The sequence below is a fragment of the Stegostoma tigrinum genome, chromosome 8 (genome assembly GCF_030684315.1).
Source record: "Stegostoma tigrinum isolate sSteTig4 chromosome 8, sSteTig4.hap1, whole genome shotgun sequence".
Lineage (NCBI taxonomy): Eukaryota > Metazoa > Chordata > Chondrichthyes > Orectolobiformes > Stegostomatidae > Stegostoma > Stegostoma tigrinum.
Genome location: NC_081361.1, coordinates 50,280,588 through 50,296,622, shown reverse-complemented (window position 1 = coordinate 50,296,622; position 16,035 = coordinate 50,280,588). Strand labels below are relative to the sequence as shown.

General features: G+C 40.2%; 1 protein-coding gene across 2 annotated transcripts in view; it reads right to left on the bottom strand.

Annotated features, from left to right (window-relative positions):
* Nucleotides 1-16,035, bottom strand: part of pde4ba (phosphodiesterase 4B, cAMP-specific a) — a 504,383-nt gene that overhangs the window by 407,943 nt on the left and 80,405 nt on the right. The gene's annotated exons all lie outside the window — the stretch shown is intronic.

Sequence of the window (16,035 nt, the reverse complement as noted above, 5' to 3'; positions counted from 1 at the left end):
ATTCCAATTGTGTCATGTCATTTTTCCTACACCCGGACACAGCAGCCCACTTTATTGGCATCACATCCACAAATTGGAGGGTTTGTCACCATAAAGCCTAGAGAGATTTCTCACTTTATCTTACCAAACATGTCTCAATAACTACCTGCCCTCCCCTATAGTATTCCTCCCACCTGATTCTAGAGCTACCTTAACATGCGCCATTCCTGAACCAACTTGCAACTCCAGGAGTAATTACAAAGTAAATGGTAGAACCTCTTAGAAGCATGAGAGTGGGAATTAGGCACACAGGTGGAACATTCTCTGAAAGTCTCAACACAAGTGGATATGTTGGTCATTCAGGCATATGGCATGCTTGCCTTCTTCTCTCAGGCACAGACTGTTAAAATTGGCAAGGAGCTTTCGTTAGGCTGCATTTGGAATATTATGTGCCGTTCTGGTCATCGCATTACCAGAAGGACATAAAGGCCCTGGAAAGGGTACAGAAGTTTACGAGGATGTTGTTTGATTTGGAAGGTATTAGCTCTCAGAAGAAATTGGACAAATTTAGGTTTCTTATCAGTTGACTGTTAGAGGCTGAGGGACACCCTGAAAGAAATTTACAAAATTATGAGAGGCACACATAGATTGGATAGACAGCATCTTTTTCCCAGGGTAGAAATATCAATTACTATGGGACCTTTTTGTTTTTAGAAGGTAAAAGGGAGAAGGTTTATAGGAAATGTGTGATGCAAGTGTTCTTTTTCTGTACACAGAGGGTAGTAAGTGCCTGGAATGTGCTGCCAGAGGAGGTGGTAGTAGTAGGTACAATAGTAATGCGTAAGAGGCATCTTAACGGATACATGAGGATGGATACAGACTGCGTATCACAGTCCCTAGAATCCCTACAGCATGGGATTCAGCCCACTGAGTCCACACTGACCCTCCAAAGAACATCCCAATGAAACCACCATCATCGCCCCCACACTCTATCCCTGTAACCCCGCATTTCCCATGGCTAATCCACCTAACCCACACACCCACAGACACGATGGGCAATTTGACATGGCCAATCCACCTAGCCCGCACATCATTTCGCCGGGGGAGGAAACCAGAGCACCCAGAGGAAGCCCACGCAGACACAAGGAGAATGCACAAACTCCACACAGACAGTTGCCTGAGACTGGAATCGAACCTAGGTCCCTACTGCTGAGTGGCAGCATTGCTAACCAATGAGCTATCATGCCTTGTACAGGCAAAAGATGTTTTAATTTCAAAAAGTGTCATGTGTTAGCGCAGGCTGGATGATCAGAAGGGCCTGTTCCTATGCTGTGTAGTTCATTAGTCTTTGTTCAGCAGATAGCAGCTGGAAGACTGACATATCTTGCTTCTTCACAATCTCTGAAAGTCTGTTGTGCAATTAGACAAGTGTAGGAAATGTGTCTTTGACAATCATTGTGAAATAGGGCCTAACATTGTGTAATTAACAGCAAACATTCCCACTCATGATTTTACAATGGTCATTGGTAAAGTGGCTGAAGGTATTTGAGCCTAAATGGGCGATACACCAGGCCATGAGGTCGCAGGTTATGTTGGAGTATTCTGCTGATGTTGATAGCACCTCATGGACACACAGTATTGAGTTAGTGGAAATTATTCACAACACAGTCGAGGGCATTGTCAATGTGAAGACTCGACATTGTCTCCAGAACGACTGTGTTGTGATCACTCCAGCTGAAACTGTGATGGACAGGCACATCTGTGATAGGCAGATTGGTAAGGATGAGGTCAAGAATGTTTTTCCTTTTTTTTTGTTGGTTACTTCACCAGCTGCTGCAGCTTTGTCTTTTCGGATCAGACCTGTTAGTAGTGGTGCCGGCAAAATGGTCTTGATGATGGAAAAGCAACGTGCAAGAATATTAATGGAATTAAGCTTTGTTTCTGGGCTTCATATGTCAGTAATTAGAAGGACAAAGATTGATTACAGATGTTATGAAGGCTAACTTTGCAAAGTTGATCTCATTATTATTACTATTTTGCAGAACAGTTCGATTCACATTCCACAGTACTGAAAGGAAAAGTGTGTTGCTAATTTCTCAACCTTCTAGTATAAGAGGCTACTGGCAGAATTTTCACATCTTGCCTTTTGAATCAATTTAAGGGTTCCAAGCCCACAATTGTCAGATGCAAGAGCAGCAGAAACATATTTCAGGAGGTGGTCCCCGAATGTGCCACCTCTGAGCCTACTTTCCTTTTCATGATAGTAGGGAGGCTTCTGATGGCTGGTAAATGGAAGAGACAGAAGGAGTAGCAAAACTGCTTCTCAAGCTACTCCTTGGAAAGATCTCCAGCGTCGAAACAGACTGAAGAGCCACCTTGACTCTGTTCCCTACATTTTTCCATGCTGGCTTTCCACTACCCTTAACCCCACTGCTTCCAAAAACGCCATCAATGAGTAGCAAAAATTTTGCTCAAGAACAGCAGTCTTGATATTCTGACCTATATTTCCTTCATGTATTTTAACAAATGAGGTAGGAAGAATCAGAAAGGTAATTTTATATCAGCAAAGGTGTTATGGAGACACAATAAATCAAAATGTCCTCAAAACTTGATAGCTACAAAGTGGATATATTATCCAGTGTTTCCCAGATTCTAAGACAGACCCAGGAGACTGAAGGTTAGTAAATATGCATCACTATTCAAGAAAAGGTAGAGAGCAATTAGGGGACTGCACACTAGCTGGCTTGACTGCAGCCATCAGATAATTAGAAACAAAGGAAATCTTAACAAAGCACTTGTTAAAAGCACTGCATGATCAGATAAATGCACCATGTTTTTACAAATAGCCTTTGACAAATTTATTATTTTTATGGATGATGGCTAAAGAGAAACCAGATGTAGCAAACATTGATTTAGAAATGGTAATTGATAAAATGCCATATAACAAGTTCAAATGCAAGATAAGGGCTCAGACTGAATATTGGTTAAATGGACAAGAGACAGAGAAGCAGAGGTCATAGGCAAGAAGAACATTTTCAAGCTGGCAATCCATAACCAGTGGAGTGTCACAAGGATCAGTGCTGGGAACTCTGTGATTTACAATCTATATTGATCATTTAAGCATTGAGATCATAAGTAATGAATGTAGGTTTACTGACAATACAAAGCAGGTTTGGGAATGTAAGCTGTAGCAGGTCATGGAGAGGCTGAAAAGAAATATTGACAGTTAAGTAAGTCGCTATCAGATGGAGTATAATGTGGGCACGTATAAGATATTACATTTAGGCAATAAGAATGTTAAGGTAGAATATATTTTGAAAGATGTGAAACTTTAATTGAATGTTGTTCAGAGGATCTTCAACTGCTTCAATAACCATCTTCTTTTTGTTCTAAGGTCAGACCTGGGATGTTTGCTGATGATTGCACAATCTTTAGCACCATTTGCAACTCCATAAGTATGAAGACATTCCATGTACAAATGCAGCACGGCTTGAACAATACCTACTTTGGGCCGAGAGGTGTCAAGTAACAATCATGCCACTCAAGTACCACGCAACGACCAGATCCAACAAGAAAGAATCTAACCTTCACCTTTAACATTCAATGGCAATACCATTGCTAAATTTACAACAGGCTTGGGTTACAAGTGACTAGAAACTGAGATAAACTAGTCTTATAAATACTGCAGCTACAAGAGTAGGGTAGAAGCTAGAAATGCTGCAGTAAATAACTCATGACCTGACCCCAGAGATCCCATCCACCATCCACAAGGCACAAGTCAGGAGTTAAGTGATTGAATAATCCTCACTTGCCTGGATGAATGCAGCTCCAATAACATTAAAGAAACTAGATTTCTTTCCATCACTTGTGGGATATGGGCATTGCTGACTGGGCTAGTATTTATTGCCCAACCCTAGCTGTCATGGCTCGCCTGGAGGAGACTAGCAGGGGGCTGTTTCCATGTATTTATTGTCTTTGTCTTTCTTACTGGAAGTGGACATATTGGAAGATGCTATGCGAGGATCATTGGTGAATTTCTGCAGTGCATTTTGTAGATAATACATACAGCTGTGACAAAACATTGATGGTGGAGGCAGTGGATGCTTCTGGATGCCATGCCAATCAAGCCAGCTGCTTTGTCCAAGATAATAGAATCGTGAACTGCCATTGTGCAGAAAGAGGCCATTCAGTCCATCAAGTCTGCACTGGCCCTCCGAAGGGCATCCTACCCAGACCTAGACACCCACCCAACCCACATAACTCCACATTCATTATGGCTAACGTACCTAGCCTGTAAATCCCCTGGACACTATGGAAAATTTACCATGGTCTTTCCACTTAACTTGAATATCTTTGGACTGTGGGAGGAAATGCATGCAGACATGGGGAGAATGAGCAAACTCCACACAGTCACCCAAGGCTGGATTTGAACCAAGGTTTCTGGCACTGTGAGGCAGCAGTGTTAACCACTGAGCCACCAAGACACCTTAAGCTTCTTAAATATTTTTGGAACTGTACCCAGCTAGGAAAATGGAGAGTATTCCAATCGGTTTCTGACTTGTGCCTTGTATATGGTGGTCAAGCTTTGAAAAGTCGGGAGGTGATTTACTCACCAGAGTATTCCTAGCCTCTGCTCTTGTAACCAGTGTGTTTGTGTGGCAAGCCCAACTGAGTTTCTGGTCAATAGTAAACCCAAGAATTTTACTAGGGGTGGATTCATTGATGAGAACACTGTCAAGGGACAGGGGTTAGATTGTCTCTTACTAGAGATGGTCATTGCCTGGCATTTCTGTGGTATGAAATGTTACTTGCCACATGTCAGCCCAAACCTGGATACTGTACAGATCTTGTTACATTTGAACATGGACTGCTTCAGTATTTGAGGAGTTGTGAATGGTGCTGAACATTGTGCAGCCATTGGCAAACATCCCCACTTCTGCCCTTATGATGGAAGGAAGGTCATTGATGAAGCAGCTGAAGGTGGTTGGGCCAAGGAAACTACCCTAAGGAACTCCTGAAGAGATATCCTGGAGGTAAGGTGACTAATTAACAACCACGACAATCTTCCTGTGTGCCAGGTATGACTCCAAAAGCAGTGAAAGCCATTGATTCCAGTTTTGCTAGGGCTCCTTGATGTCACGCTCTTTCAAATGTGGCTTTGATGTCAAGGGCTGTCACTCTTACCTCACCTCTGGAATTCAGCTCTTTTGTCCATGTTTGAACCAAGGCTGTAATGAGATCAGGAGCTGAGTGGCGCTGGCTGAACCCAGACTAGGCACCACTGAAGAGGTTACTGCTGAGCAGTTGCTGCTTGATAGCACTGCTGATAACACCTTCCATCACTTTACTGATGATTGAGAATAGACTAAAGGGGTGCTAATTGGCCAGCATGGATTTTGTCTTGATTTTCATGAGCAGGACATACCTGTGTAATTTTCCACATTGGGTGCATAGATGCCAGTGTTGTACCAGTAATGGAAAAACTTGGCTAGGGGAGCAAGCAGTTCTAGACTGCAAATTTTCAGTACTGTTGCCATAATTTTTCAGGGCCTGTAGCCTTTTCAGTACCCAGTGTTTCCAACCATTTCTAGATATCAGGTGGAGTGAACTGAATTGGCTGAAGACTGGTATCTGTAATGCTGGGGACTGCTAGAGGAGGCTGAGATAGATCATTCATTCAGCACTTCTGGCTAAAGATTACTGTGAATGCTTTAGATTGGTACCACATCCACAAACATCAGTCTCTCTACAACCTACCTTTGACAGCATCAGTGTGAACAATCCACAAGATGCACTGCAGAAACACTGCTTAGACACCATCTTCCAAACCCCTGGCTAATACTACCAAGAAGGACAAGGGCAGCAAATGGGAACACCACCACCTGCAAATTTCCCTTCATGCCATTCGCCATCCTGGATCAAAATCTTGGGACTTTCTCCCCAACAGCATTATTGATCAAATCAGCTGAAGTGGTTTTGAGTAGCTCATCCCAACCTTCAAGGACGAACAGGGCAATGAATCCTGTCAGTGAGGCCCACATCCCACGAATATAAAGTCCCAATATCCACTGACTTGCTATGAGATTAAGTTGAGTGCAGTCAGCAAATTGTCTAGCTCCTTCTTATTTGCAGTAAATTCTTACATACTGAGTGTGCCAGCAACATTTTCAAAGTCGAAACTGTTCACAAAAAGAATCATCTCCTGACATATAATCTAGTTCAATGTTTACATTGCCAAATGCATGTCTTTAAGCCTTCCTAAACTGTCCAGTTCAAATTGTGTTGCATTGGAACAGGTTGGAGGGGCAGATTGATCTGCTCATATATCCTATTACCTTCTGTGTTTAGTTCCTCATTGCAATGTAGCAGTACTGAATTTGGGCTTCCAGGGATGCCTAATCTGAAGAAGTTACCCTCCTCCCTTCAGACAAACCTCAGGGGTTCTCTCTCCCACTGCAACTCTCTTGTCAACGAATACCAGTCTGTCTCCTCTCCACCTATCTTCTCCTCGATCCGCTTCCCCCCGTCCCTATTTATTCAGAACCCTCTCCCCCTCCCCCATTTCTGATGAAGGGTCCAGGCCCAAAACATCAGCATTTGTGCTCCCAAGATGCTGCTTGGCCTGTTGTGTTCATCTAGCTCCATGCTTTGTTATCTCGGATTCTCCAGCATCTGTAGTTCCCAGTATCTCTGATACAATTTTAACCTCACTGAGAAGCCTCTAACCTACCTAATTTCAATCTTCTTTTCATGCTACCAAACTTATTTTGTTATACATATGGCAGCTAAACAGCTGATATTTGTTCATAGGAATGAACATATAATGCTAACTAAATTCAAGGTTACAAATCTATTCCAACTATTATTCTTTAAGAGAACATTCTAGAGGGCTTAAACAAAACAGTTATGATTGAGATGATTGATGACTTAAACCAGAGATCAATAAATTCTTCAACTTCAGCATGTAAGAGCACAAAAATGAGAGAATAAAAGAATCCATACAAGTCCAAACCAAGGTCTTACACAGAGCCAGGAGAGTACTTTTCATCTTTTGGTTCTTGCAATACATTCTACAGATCAACTGTATTTGCTTTTGCAACAGCTTCACAGCATTAGTTGTGCACCGTCAGCGATTGATACATCACAAAATTCATATTGAAAGATTTTTATTCTTACTCCTCCACCCCCCTCCCCGGGTCTATCAGGTTTACTCTGGATATCAACAATCTGAGAAATTCCCTCTAGAGTACATCAAATTGGTTTTGAGGCAAGGTACACTATAAAATACTGCAATAGTAGTAATACATCACAAGCTTAACTATACAATATTTAGAATCATAAGTGATCCAGTTTATGTGCACTTGTCTGAGGATCAAAACAGGAGATCTGCCTGACCTGTCCCAATCTTCATTGATTAGATGGCGTCTGTTCCTACAGCTAGCTAATTATCACTCTATAGTACATTCTCTTATATAACTATCCATGCAAACAGCCTGTGTGATCAATCCTTAACACTGCCCAGTCTTCAGTGATTGATTACTTGACCACTAGCAAACAAAATGCATCACCTCTACCATGGTCAGTTGACCTTTCACTCATTAGGACTTCTGCTTGTTTTTCCTTCAAGGAGGCTTACCTCTTGGTTTTAATGAACCTTGGCCCCAGGCCAGCCCGCTCACTGCTGCTCATATCGGTTATTTCCTTGCAGCTTTTGTGTCATCTAATCAAAAGTATGATATTTACACAGCATGACCTACAGGTTAACTGCACTTTATTTTGCTGACAAAAAACACAAATATACTGAGACATGGCCCAATGACCATCAAATGATTAAGGCATTATCTTACCAATTGACTTTTCAGTAAGGCAGGAGTCAAACGTTCTTTATTTTTATTAACTTATTTTTCTAATCAACCGGTTCAGAGATGTTAATACACATCTCTGGAGCAGATGGGACTTGAACCCAGTCCTCCCAGTCCAGTATGGGCTCATGCCACCACATCATAAGAGGTTCTCTATGTTCTCTTTTATTACTGAGATAATTTATTAAATTTGCCACATTGCAGATCACCAGATCTAGAATAGCCTGATCCCTGGTTGGATCCACAGTATACTGCAGCCTGGCACAAATACAATCTTTGAATTTTTCCTCATAGAAACATGTTCTTTTTTCCTTTATTCATTCAGGGGGTGAGGGTGCCACTGGCTAGGCAGCATTTATTGTCCATCCCTAATTGCCCAGTGAGCAGCTAAGAGTCAGCCACATTGCTGTGGGTCTGGAGTCACATGTAGGTCAGACTGGGTAAGGGTGGAGTTTCCTTCCCTAATGGACATTAGTGAACCAGATGGGTTTTTCCAACATTCAACAATGTTGTTCAACACAGTCATTATTTGATTCTTTGAATTCAAATTCCACCAACTGCCATGGCAGGATTCAAACCTGGGTCCCCGAAACATTATCTGGGTTTTTGGATTAACAGTCCAGCAATAATACCAATAGGCCATCACCTCTCCAAGGTATCAACCTGATTTTCCCCAATCTATTGAAGATTAAAGTCACCTATGATTAATATACTGCCAAATAAATTTGTCAAATTGATCTGCTTTTCACAAAGCCATGGTGATCTATTTAATAGTACCATCATTTCTAAATGCCCTACAACTTAATTAACGTTGGATTCTTGTATTTTCCCATTAACAGACATCGGGCTAACCAGCCTATAGTTCCTAGCTTTCTTCTCCCCTCCTTGAACAGAAGTGTTACATTTGCAGTTTTCCATAGAATCAGAGAAAATTTAAAACACTGAAAGAGGCCATTCAGCCCCTCATGTCTCCGCCTACCATACAAGCTAGCTACCCTTTCTAATCCTAGTTTCCTGCACCTGGTCAGGAGCCTTGCAAGTTATAGCACTTCAGTTGCAGATCTATTTACCTTTTAAATGAGTTGAATGTTTTTGTCTCAAACATCAAACTGGGTAGCAGTTCCAGACAATTGTGATGTCTGCTTGCAAGTTTTAGCCTCATGGCCTCCTTAATCCTTCTGTTAAGCATGTTAACTCTGTGCTCCTCTGTAATTGACCTCTCTGCTAGGAGAATCAGATCTGACAGTCCATTCTGTCCAAGTTTATCATTATATTTGTACACCTCAATTAAGTCAGCCTCAAACTCTTCAATTCTAAGGAAAACATGCATAGTCTTTTTAATCTATCTTCATTGCTGCAACTTTCAAGCCCCACGGAACATTCTCCTAAATCTTCTTTATATTCTCTCTAAAACAATGATACCCTTCCTGCAATGTGATGACTAAAATTATACACAAAACTGCAGCTGCGGCCGAACCAATATACATAGCTCCAACATTACATCCATGCTTTTGACATCAATATCTCATAAAATAAAAGGAAATCACACTGTCCACCTTCTTTATTTACCTGTCCTGCTACCTCAGGACCTGTGGACATTCAATGTCTCCATTTCCTCTATCCCTCTCTATGCCTTCCCATAAATTATGTACCCTTGCTTTGTTTGCACTCATGAAATACATAACCTCTCAATTTCTTTGGTTAAGTTCCATTTGCCACTTCTCCATGCTCTCAACCAAATCAGTGACATCAGTCGGCTGTTGATTTCTAGTGAAGAAGACGGCAATTTCCCAGCCAAGTATTGTGTCTCCCTGCAAATTTCCTAATTGTGCTTCCCACATTCAAGTCTAAATCATTGACTTATAATCACTAACAGCATGGGACCCTACACTCTGGAAACGACATTGTATTTGCAGAAACATCTGTCAACCATTTACCCTTTGTTTCCAAAAACTGATCCAACTGTGGATTTAATTGATCAGATTCCTTTGTATCCTATAGATTTTACATTTTTTTAATAAAGTCAGCTAGATGGGATCTTGTTGAGCACCTTACTAAAATCCATGCAGACAATATCAATTACACTACACTCATCAATCCCACCTTATTACTTCCTTAAAAATTTTAATTAAGTTAGTAAGACATGGACTTCTTTCAATAAAACCATGCTGGCTATCTCTGATTAAACTGTGCTTTTCTAAATCTTAACTTAATCTCATCTTTCAATTTTGATTTCAGTAACATGTCAAATTCAGACTGACTGGCCTGTAATGGTTTGGTCTAACCCTCATGTTTTTGGAATAATAGTACACTACTTCCAGGCTTCCAATCATCTGGTACCTTTCCCATATCCAGTGTGGATTGGAAAATAATCCTCACAGAATCTATCGCCTCTTCACCTCCACCCACCCCCCCACACCCCACCTCCCCTACATACTCCACTCCCACCCAGTTCCCTTTAATCACTTAGGGTAAGATTCATCCCGCCCTGCTGAGTTATCCATCCTCAAGGAGGCCAGTTTCTCTAGTATTTCTCTTCTTAATGTGCTTATTTTATCTAATCTTTTACATTCCCCCTTCATTAACTAGAATATCTACATCATCCTCTAGCTTTATGAAGATGGAGACAAAATACTCATTATGAACCCTGCCCATGTCTTCTGCATCCACACACAAGTTACCATCCACATCTGAGATGGGCCAAATCCTTTCCTTCATCATCCTCTTGTTTTTGACAATATTGATAAATTTAAAGACAATTCAAAGATGTATCATCAGCCAATATCGTGCTTTCCTAATTTCTTATCTCACTTCACTCCTGTACTTTTGTACATCTCAAAGTAGTTTTCTTTTGAGGGATTGCCATAAAAACTTCTTTAATTTTACCTTATGCTGTACGCTTCTGGAAAACCAATGGTGTCTAGACTTGGCAATGCTACCTTTTTTCCTTCTGGGGGCATGAATAAATTCTATCTGTAAAATCTCACTTTAGAATACCTCCCACTGATTTACCACTGACTTTTAAATAGCACATTTTTCAGGTTTTTAAAGTTTGCTTCCCTCAAATTAAAATTATTACTCCTGCTATTTGATTATTTATATAATAATGCTAAATATAACTGTATTATGATTACCATATCCCACTGCTACTTCATCCAGTTTCACATCCTGAGGCTAAACTTATAGTTGCACCATCTCCCATTCAGCTGGTTATGTATTGGTCAAAGAAGTTCTTTTGAATGCAGGTCAAAAATGTTGTGTTCTCTGTGCCTTTCGCACAGTTTTCATCCCAAATGATAACCAATCCACTGGAATCTCTCCACAATTCATAATATCATAACCATGCATCTTTATCTCTGTTGTTAGTTCTGAAGACTGAGAGATGCAGGTTGTCAAATAAAGGGGACTTGTTAACCTTAAGATCCAATTGTTTTCCTGTTGATGACGGTCGATTTTAGTTCTGAAACAGCAGACTGGTCTTGAAACATTAACTTTGATTCCCTCTCCATAGATGCTGCTAGACTTGTTTTTCTTCAGCACATTCTCTTTATATTTCAGATCTCCAGCACCCACAGCTTTTGTTGCAGCTTATAAATGTAAGTCAAGGCAGAGTGACGGATGCAGACATAATATCACAGACATCATCGTTATTGGATTTGCTGACTCCTAATGAACTCGTCTTCCACTTCTAACTCATAGAATACAATAGGAGTCCTCAGGGGAATTTGCTTTCATAGCACTTTCTGCAAACCTCTTTTAAATAAGTCAATACTTGAGAAGGTTGTAGTGCACAAAACTTCCTAAAAGTAATATCCTTCAGAGTAACAGAAATTTGTGGTAGGAAATAAAATGCGTCTTACAGATATCAAATTCTCAAGTGCCAAAACTATGCAATTAAATCATTAAAAAGCAATATTGCAAGGTTGAACTTTAACATTAACAGGTGCCTTAAAGCATAACCCAGTGAAGACAAATAATTGTATTGCCAGATTTGGCATTTGACAGGGATCTATGCACTTTCTGCCTAACTCAAATTGATTGGAATAGTTAATGTGACTGCATTAAAGATCAATACATGATCTTCAATTGTATGAGGCAAAAGATTTATGGCAGCCGTGTTTTGTTTTGAATCATATCTACGTCCAACAAACCCTGTTTATAAAGGGTGCCTTGCTAAAAAAAAATGGGTTACAATGCATTTACAAGGAATGGAACAGACAGTAAAAAGTGGCTAAGTCAACTTTGACGTAACTGGCAATTTTTGCATATGCATTGCGTTATTTAAACCTTCAACTGGTTCTTGCAGTCTAAAATAAAATCAGGAAAATATAAAACATAAGGCAAACTTTTTGACTATTCTGACATAAATATGTATTGCACCAAAACTATAGGAAGCCTAGAAACTTGATTATTAATTAACTTATTATTATTTTCAGAGATAGGCTAATCATTGGTGACATGCGGCTCTCCACAGTTTATTACCCAGCATATAATTATTTCCATTTAAGGGCTCATCTCAGCAGTTGCCACGTCTGCCGCCCTTCTTGCAAAATGTGAAGTATTAAGTTTCATTTTTCTAAAGCAATAATTGAATTACGTTTTTTTAGCATTTTGTTCACAGTCTTGCAATAATTTAAGATTAACAATTCATGCAAAACATCTTTAATGTCTCTTGTCAACAATGCTCTCGTTCATAAATTTGTAAGAATTATTTATTAATTGCTTTTCAAAATTATCATCCACATGCCATGGCTGCTCTCTACTCCTTCCAGTGGTGTATTTATTCATTCCATTAAATTAATTCAATTTTGTAACTTCTAGAACTTCACAGCTACAGTCACAGGCATTCTTCCCAAAGTCTGTCCACCACCTACAAGGCATTAATCAGGAATGTGATGGAATAAATTTTGACTTGGATGGGTGCAGCTCTAGTAACACTCAAGAAGCTGGACACCATTCAATAAGCGATGGTCTTTTTCATTCATGCATCTGAAAATATTCACTTCCTCGATAACTGGTGCATAGTACCAGTAGAATGTACCACCTACAAGATGTACTGCAATAATTCCAATGTTCCTTATAAAGCACCTTCCAAAGCTGTAAAACCTACAATATAGAAGGACAAGGGCAAGAGATACATGGCAAGCCCCAGTCGATGTGATGCAAAGTAATGTTCTAATCCTGGAGCAGCATCAGAGGAGACCCTGCCACTAGGTAATGCTAACCTGGGTGGAGATTGCCACCCAATGCTGGCTAAGGCCCAAGTCATCACTGACTCGTAGCTACTTACACAAGCCAATGTCTTCTACAATCCTCTCACTCCCAGACTGGTCTCTCTGGAGGCAAAGGGCCAACTGTGACCTGCTACCTTGAGTGCAGAACCATGGACACCCTGTGAAACCATGGACAGGTATGGGAGACTGCTGTTGTAGGGCAAATCACTGGCTTCCATGCAGGGTTTTCCTGACAGATAAATAATTGGGCAACTTTAGAAAGAAAGATCAGAAGCAGACTATTAATGGAGGTGAACTGAGCTGCTGACAAGGAGTTTATCAAGTGCTGCCTAGTGAGAGTAGCTCCATAAAGTACATAAGATGGAGCAAGATGACCTCGACATTGAGAGTGTCTCAAACATTTCATCTGATTCTGTCACACATCTCATCATAGCCCATATTGCTGAAACCTGTGTAAAATTCCACCCAACAATTCTGACCTTCCTAACATTCTTCTCATTCTAAATTCTGTGTCCATTTGATTTCCATTGCCACTTTGTAACATAGTCAAAATTATTTTATTCATTGGATGAGGGTGTCGCTGGCTAGGCAAGTATTTATTGTCTAATTCTGCAAAGGGTAGTTAAGGGCCAACCACATTGCTGTGGATCTGGAGTCACATGTAGCCAGACATGGTAAGGAAAGCAGTTTCCTTCTGTAAGGACATTAGTGAACCAGATGCGTTTTTCACGACAATTGACAATGGATTCATGGTCTTCATTAGCTTCTTAATTCCAGATATTTATTGAATTCAAATGCCACCATCTGCCATGACAAGATTCAAACCTTAGTCCCAAGGAAATTACCTACGTCTGGATTAATAGTCCAGCAATAATACCACTAGGCTATTGTCTCCCAATATAAAATTATTGCAACTGTCTTTCAACACTACAGATCTTTTCCATTTGAACTAAAACAGCATTATAAAAATACTGCGCAAGCATGCAAATTGGATGCAAAAATACCTCTTTAAAATGACATCGTTCATATTTGCATTGTAAACTCAGTTCCGGTAGCTCCGGTATGTTATGAAGTTGCTCAGGCTATCTCCTGCTCATAAGAGGAAGGTACATTTAGATCTAGGAACTGACAACATTGATTTTCCAAGGCAGAATTTGCATTAAAAAAGTTTCTACGCACTGTGTTGATATGGCAACAAGATTGCTGTATATAAAACTCAGTAAACAATTGGAAAGTATTTTCTTGCGGTCATGCACTGCAGTAGCTGTTACGACGTCAATTACATTAGAAATAAATTTTATTTGCAGTGCAAGATACCTCTATCACCTTTGGAATGAGAAACCTCACAGAAAACTTACTTGTATAAGCAAAAATATTTACCAGTACTATTCTGCCAATAGAGAAGGATGACACATACAGGATTTTATTTGGCAATGTTGATTGAATGGCAATTGTACTGTTAAAATCTGAGCTGAAAAGCATGATTTAATTAAATCCTTAGAGCAAGTATAAGGAGAGATTGTGGTGAAGCAGTAGCATCCCTACCTCTGAGCTAGGTTACCTAGGTTTAAGTCCTCCCTGATCAAGAGATGTGTAACAACATCTCTGTATAGATTGATAAGAAAATATCCATGAAAAGGTAAATGACGAGGATCTGGGGCTAAGCAATCATATGTACTGCTGCATTCTGTAAATAAACTTATTATCAATTGAAGTTTTAGTGTCCATTTCCATCCTTTGCCACCTGACTTGGAAGCAAATTAACAGTTACAATACATTTACATGAAGAAGAATGGGGGAAGAAAAGATTATTACGGTTCTTCAAAAGACAGCAGCAAGAAATTAAATGGTCATTGATTTTCATGCATCCAGTTACCAAGCATGAAACTCTGTACAATTTTCCCATGTTCTATAACCATAAGAAACCCTTTAATTGTAACACTCATGAAACAGAATTTTTTATGCCAGAAGCCATTCAGAATTGTTGCCGTCAAAGTTTCTTCTCTCCTCTGTGTTTTACTACAAGGGAACATTTTTTATGAACTGTTATGAAGATATGCAGTATGGAATATTAGATTGCAATTTAATCACTGTCTCCACACTCCGGACTTTGATTCAGTTAAAAACTGCATTTTAAAAGAGTATTGTCCGAAACCTAAGACGGCGAACATATTTTCCATCACTGCATGACCACATAACATTTTATGACATAGATGAAGGCATCTACCTCTTGGAGGACTCCTTCCAATCTTGTGAAAGCAAAAGGATGGGTTATTCAAGAAGTTAACAGTTGGGACATTAAAAGTCATCACCTCAGCTATCACAACAGCTAAGACAAGCTGATCAATTTCTTTTTAGAATATTCAAGTGACTTGGAGAGGGACCATGCGACCCAGAACTTTCTGTAAGTGGCTGTTGGGATTTGACACCAATACAGATCAGCAGGAGCTTCCTCTCTCTCTCTGAAACTCTCCCAAAAGCTTGGAGACCTGTATGTGGTGGAAACAAATCTCATTGCTGTAAACAAAGAATTTTAAAGGAAGATTTCAGTTGAGCAACAGTGATTCCAAGAGATAGGGTTCTACAGACCACTAACACAAAGCACCTGTTCCAGTTCTCACTTAGATCAGTTGGAACCCTCCAAGGAAGGTATTCCTTCCCTCGCTCTCCAGAACAGAGGCACACCTCAGAGGATACTTTAGTAGATTAAGCTTAGGGTCACATTTTCTGGAGGGACAGCATTGACATGAGCACCTGGGTAAAAGGTGAAAGAAACAGCTGTTTCTAACATTCTGAGAGCTGCTGGAGACCAAGCCCCTGCTGAGCACAGTACAGATATTTAGTCTGTGGACTCAACCATTGCAGAAAGTAATGATCAAGCTACAGATGTCTTCATTCCCAGACTCAGTGAAAGGATGCTAAGGTATTTCACCGTCACTCCAGATGCTCGAACCTCTCAA